Here is a 7,097-nt window from a genome sequence, read left to right on the forward strand (position 1 = left end):
TGTCTAAAAATGAGCATGGACACGCCATTTTTTGTAGTGGTTCCAAAACAGCTGTTAGCACTCTGTGCTAAAAGCTCCCGGAGTGTGACAAATCATTGCCCTGTGAGCTGAAGATGACGAGACGACGGGTTTGTCATGCTCGGATAGAGCTTTGGGCTGAGCGAAAGACGGCCGACGGGGAGCAATCGCTAATGCTAAATGCTATCTTGGTTGACAGTTCAACAGCGCGAAACAAGTTAATGCACTCACCATTTTCCAAGCGTTTTTGTTCAGTCCCGTCAGCTATTGGGAGCTGGCTGTGCCACGTAAATCGCACCAGTCATGTATTGTAACATTGAAAATTTAACGCTAGAAAGCTCAGCTTGCGTTGTTTGACTGGTGAATGACGACCGCAGTGGAGATTAGATTCTTTAGATGCAAAATCACGAAGTAGTTCTGGTTCCGGTGAATTGCCTTGGAAGTAAATAGGAAGGAATATAAAAGATTTTAATGGGTTTTTCGTATGACTCGCTGACAACTGTATGACTGACATACACAATAGCATTAAAAAATAAAAAATGCTGGGATGCTGGGACGGGACCAGAGTAGTATTACCATACTAACCATGATGTTGGCACCCCAGGCTCGAAACTAGGACTTTCATGGCCAAAACGGGCGTCTGGTCACCCTATGTGAGGCACTAGCTATTTATTACCAGCAATTTTCGTTTCCAGGGTTAGGTTTTCTAAACAATCATCAGCCCCATTAGCCCATTTATCGCACTATTCGAAGTTGTAGTAACAACCAGAAGAAGATGAATCTGTGGTTACAAGAGCAACGTTAGTCTGCCCAAACTCCCGATTCATTTGAAAGGCTGGGCTGCCAGGGGCGAACGGACTTAGTCGTTTGAATTCTCAATACATTTTAATGGTCAGGCTACCAGTGGTCCAAATCACCAATTCATTCATATGGGCAAGATACCAGCATCCGAAATCCTCATTCATTTGAATGACTGGGCTACCAAGAGCAAACTGACTTTGTCGTTTTAACTCTCCATTTAGAGATTTCCCTTAGTTTTTGCGGGTGATACATTCGACGTCCACCCGCGATAGGTGAATTTCCGCGAAGTAGAGGTAGTTAAAAAAAAAGGGTTATTTTCTTCAATAACCCTAATACTTCAATTGTTTTCCTCCTTAAAACTCATTCACTGCCATTGACGGAAAAAGACGATGCAAATGATGCATTTTTTGCTGGTCTGGCAATGAATGTGTTAATAAAATGCCGAGGCATCGTATCGGGACTCAGAATCGTCCGATCTCAAAATGAGGTGACTCGGACTCGGGTCCAAAAAAAGTGTGACCGGGACATCCCTCGATCTGACCACCACCAAAGTCCCTGCTTCTGGCCGCCGCCCAGCTCACTCTGCACCCGCCCCCCTTTGGCCCTTCCTACACCGCCATTAAACCCCACCTCCAAGCCTGGCTCCAGGGTCACCGGTGACCTGGACCCAGGAAACAGAAGCTGAGTACCATTGTTGTGCAGATTGCCTGCGTAGTTCCCAACATCTAAACTGTGTTTCACACACGTAGTTATTTCTGAATAATTGTATTCATATAAATCTGATTATATATTCATAAAGTCCATTTAGCTGTTCACCCCTCAGCCATGCCAAACACCACCTTGACAAAGTAATTCACTCACCGCTAGAACATTTCGGAGCTTAAGAGCCTCATAGCTTCCTGGTGGATAACCAAATTAAATCATTTATCAGGTGTCCAGCTATTCATAGTCAGCACAGCCACTAAATGTCAACTAAATGTTGGAGTACTCAACAGTGTATTCATCAATGAACCTTTGGTAAAACATTTATTTTCGCTAAATGTGGACAGTGTATTCCTCATTTCATGCAACAATATTTCTCAGTCTTCATGTGCAATTATGTATAGATGGATTAATTTGCTTGATTAATCCAGTGAGAGAAATTAAGAGGTTAATACTGCAAAATGGCTAAATATTCTGACAAAATTATTTCACAATCAAAAAGTCCATTTATAACACGCTTATACTTTATGGCACCCGCTATTTTTAATTATATCAGAACGCATCATCTGACATGATAATCCAATTTAGGATTAGACTGGAAGTCTTCCGGCCCATATCAGAATCCGAAGCCAGTCTTTGGAAAGTCATCCTTTTTTGTGTGTGTGTCTGTTTAGATGCAGATGGTAATCAACTTGGTAATTAACACTCTGTAACAATGAATAGAAATCATTCATCAATGTTTGAAGAGAAACATCAAAGTGCAAAAGTATTCTCAAGCAAACCATAGTTGTTGGATAATTAGTACCTGGGAGGAATTTGATTGTCTCCGTCTCCGGAGCACGCATGCACGCACGCAAACACAGAAACATATACACACACAAATAGGATGAAAAGGTGTCTTTATATTTCCCAAACCGCATTATTTATTGAGGTGTGAATGAATTAGGGGCGGGACTTGATAGGATACAAAAGAAAAACAAAGTGAGAAGTATTTCTTTGTTGCGTTATTTGGATGTTAATGATTACATATTAGTGAACCACGAGTAGCACTGTGCAAAAGGAATGAAATACAGTGACATTTTGTTGGTGCAGGATTCAAATTAGATCTTAATAATGCTCCATTCTCCAATGAAAATCATCTGCACTTTATCTGGATTTTTAAACATTTATATTCTCTTTTCATCACAGCCCTTTATTACACAGAGATGGAAATTCTGAGTAGATGTTTTAAATATCAAAACAATAAAATCCACATCCACAACATACAGAGATGTCTGCAAAAACAAAAGTCACAGGGCTTTCCAACTGTTTGAAGGAGTTGTCTCTCAAACTTTGTTTTGTCTTATGAAAGTCTGTGGGAAACTATTGGGCAATAAGTGTACTTTTGGTATTGTGTACATTGTACAAAGAGTTACATGTGTGTAATTACACATGGAGTAAACTGTTTTACACTGATATTATCCTTGTTTTAATCGATATTTCATTATGTGGGTCTGTTTTTACTGCCTATTCATGTTTCTGGCAGTAAAAACAACAGTTGACCTACTTTCCGGATTAGGATTTTTCAGAAAACGTGCCAAAATAGTCCCATATGCAAAGTCTTATTTCATAGTGAAGGAGTTGGATAATCAAAGTTTTTATTGGCTCAAAATGTTGATGAAAGGTGACTGTTGAATGGGTAAATATCTGACCAATCTATTGGTTAATCAAGCCAATATGAGCTTAACCTACTAGATTGCTAGTTTTATTTTAATCAACCCATTTTTGGAGTATAAGAGGCACAAACTTTGGGTTCTTTATTTTGACGTCACAAGGCACTAATGGAATAAAAATCCAACAAATTGAAGAGGTGTCACACACAATGACCCCATACTAACATAGATGTTAAGCATTTTTATTAATAGTGCTGCTAATATTTATTTCACTGCATCTGCCATCTGCTCGTCACATTCCATAGTCCATACTGTATAATAAACATTTTACAGCAAGCTCATCTGCCTTTACTAGACTTTAAAATCAATGACCAGTATTTACAATTTCAACGATTCAGTATGAATCTTTGTACTGCTAAGGTCACGGCGCTAGTATGTTTAATTAACACTAATTAAATAATAAAACAACATGAATATTAATACATCACTAACATCTACATGTGTGTGTTTTTTAAACCTAATCAGACAAAATGTTTCTATTTAAAAATGTGTGTTCCAGTTACATTGTGACGGACTTAACAGGCTTTGTGCTGAACAATATGTGAATCATGTACTTCTCAGACCCCTCAGGAATAATTAGAATGCAAGCTATGACACATGGTTAAAATTAGTCGAAAGACAAAATGAGTGTTGCTGCTGTTTGCTGCCTGATTTACAGCTCTGCTCAAATCCCTTGGGACCAATAAAAGATTATGTTAATAAGGGTGCTGGAAGTGTATCTCAAGTACCAAGATAACATATCTGGTTAAGTTTTTCAACCACAGATAATGCATTTCAAAGAACATCTTACTTCTGAGAGACAACCACTAATGATGTACCTCTTAGGGGAAAAAAATTGTACCTTTAGCAATAAAAAGCAACAAAACTTGAGCAAAAACAAAACACAGTATTAGTGAATTGATTCTGTCAGTCTTAAAATGACTTTTTTGGTTTGTATTTACAACTGTACTGTAAGGCATAATAATATAAAGTTATAATAATAATGTACTATGTAAGCACCTGTATGTTACTACTTTTATGTATTATAAAAAGTTTGAATTGGGCTCAACGATCAGCATTATAATGCAAAGGCAGATGTGGGTTCTTTGTTGTGCTCACGTGAAAATTATATTTTAACAGCTAAATGGATCCAATTTCCACCTGCTAAGCACCATCAAGGACAAAATTATGTTTGGTTTAGATTTTGGCTTTCTTAGTTTGTTGTTGTTTTTTTTCTCACATCAATTTAGCCTGAGGCCTGAAGGCCATTAGGGTCTAATCAAAAATCCTGGTCAGTTCTCGCTCCCTGGTGCAGAAAAATATGGTTTAAGACCATTTACAATTTGGAGAGCGCAAACACATACAGCACACACACATTTATGTAGACCCTTCGCATGTCCAAAATGGCAAAACATCTCATCAGTGTCCATTACATTTGCACGAGATTCATTTGAAGTGACAATACAATTCATATGACTGATTGAAACATGAAATGCTGTCATTGTTGCAATAATGTGGGCTTAGAAAAGAATATTCATATCATCATTATAATCAACATCATCATCATCATCATCATCATCATCATCATCATCATCATCATCATCATCATCATCATCATCGTCATCATTTTCAGATGCAGTCAATAGTAAACCTGGTATCTTGAAAGGTTTGAGGCTTTTTGATGGTTCTGACCAGGCTATTTCAAAATAAAACACCACCCACGGGTTAACAGCAATTGCATGGAGTGAATGTGACAAAAACAATTACCGTAATAGCTAACAAACAAACCTAACATGGACGAATGGACACTGCAATTAATTCTGTTCTCGGAGGTTTACTCACCGTTTTCTTGTTGAATGTTGAACAGCGAGGGGTGCATCGTGCATTTCTAGCGGGTAAGATGTTCGTGCTTTTCCCCCCTTCGACATGAACGGAGATGACATTTTCACCATTTTATTGCCAGGTTAGTTTTATTGCCTTAGGTTGTTAAACCTTCAAAATTGTCATTAGAAGAAGGTACTGGTCCTGTTTTTAAAGGGGCTGTCTGCCGATTTCACTCAGGAAAATGCTCTTTTTAAATACAGGATTTAAACAAACAAACTACTTCTCAATTTATAGATATGGGCTTTTCATAACATGTGGTTGTGATTTTGTCCTAAACCCCCACACCCCCAGCCAGTATTTTGCCATTTTGTGTTTGTTTTGCAAACAGCGGGCCGTTTCTGTGGAAAGACAGTGTTTACACCCCTCCAGCCAATCGCAGAGCGGGGGCGGTGGCGTGTCGCAAACGGGCCGGGCGAACGTGTCAGCTGCGTGACGTCACGCACGGATTATTATTATTTTTTTCACTCACTCACTCACTCACTCACTCACTCACTCACTCACTCACTCACTCACTCACTCACTCACTCACTCACTCACTCACTCACAGAAGCTTACATGTGTGATTGAGTGAGTGAAAAAAAAATCCGTGCATATAAATTTAAATATAAATTGAGAAGTAGTTTGTTTAAATCCTGTATTTAAAAAGTGCATTTTCCTGAGTGAAACGGGCAGACAGCCCCTATAACAAGATGAAAGCCACACCACAATTTCTAAATGGTGCTAACCTAAAGACAGCTTGATATTTATTTTGTATGTTGGTTTGTAATAAGGATTTAGCAACATTGACTACGTTTACATGCATTCGATATTCGGGTTAAGGTCAGAATTCCGGCTTCTGAAACAATCGAGGTAACACGTTTACATGTGTGGCGGACAGTTACTCCCGTTTACATTTTTTTGTACGTTTACAGGGACTTGAAGACTAAATTCTGTTGCAAACTGTGAAAATTAGCTAGCCTAGGAACAAAACAAATGTCACAATTCTCACCATATATAAAATACCTGCAGGCTGGTTGCATGGCTTCTAACGACCGTTGTATAATGGATGACTGATCATGTATTGCTTTCATATAAATTGCTCATAATTCTGACTTTATCTAAAGAAGACCCAGAGTTTCTTTTACACAGTCCAAGGTTTTTCTTTTTTTCAAATGAGACTCTTTCATTCGGAAAGCAGGTATTGAAGGCTCCTGCAGATCAATAAACTCACAGCAGGTGCACACCGGCAGAGACAACACACGCAACATTTCCTTCTTCTTTCATCAGAATTGAACAAGCTTGATTGGGAGTGTGAGAATGTGTTTGTCTTCATAGTTTTGCAAGTACTGCATTTGCTCCTGCAGCGACTGTTATCAGCCAGGCGTGGTATTGACCATGTTGTACAGCAAAAGACAGATCAGCCTGCGTTACATTTGGCATGCTTGAAGTCTCGTAAGCAAACTGTTATTGATTTTAGTATGTATGTTAAGTAAGCAGTTTACATGAGACTGGTTCTGCTACTGCCACTGCTGATTGCTGGTACCTGCTTTCCAGTAAATTCATGCAAAGACATTGTTAACTTTGATTTTCACCACACATACCAATATGCTTGATCTATTTCTGTTGTTTGTTAATTTTTTTTAATCTTATTTTCTATGTTGAATTATATTGTTAGAATGCTTATGATCAATCTGTCAAGTAACTTGTCATTTGATGATAGGAGTGTCCTGTTTGTGTATAATTGCTAAAAAAACAAAAACAAAACCCCCCAAAAACATCTTGTACCCTCCCGCTGATAACGTTTATTATTTTTTATTTTTTGTAATTTATTTTTTAATTTTTTAATTTTTTAATTTTTTTTAGGTCGGACCAATCAGGGGGATGGAAGCTGCAATTAATTCTGTTCTCGCAGAATTTCTCAACGTTTCCTTGTTGAATTTGAACAGTGAGAGGCACAAGATGTTTTCTATTGGCTCTGCGTCATTCGAAGACATTTCCGCCCATCCCCCCCCGTCTTGTGAT

Source organism: Festucalex cinctus, chromosome 14 (genome assembly GCF_051991245.1).
Source record: "Festucalex cinctus isolate MCC-2025b chromosome 14, RoL_Fcin_1.0, whole genome shotgun sequence".
Classification (NCBI taxonomy): Eukaryota; Metazoa; Chordata; class Actinopteri; order Syngnathiformes; family Syngnathidae; genus Festucalex; species Festucalex cinctus.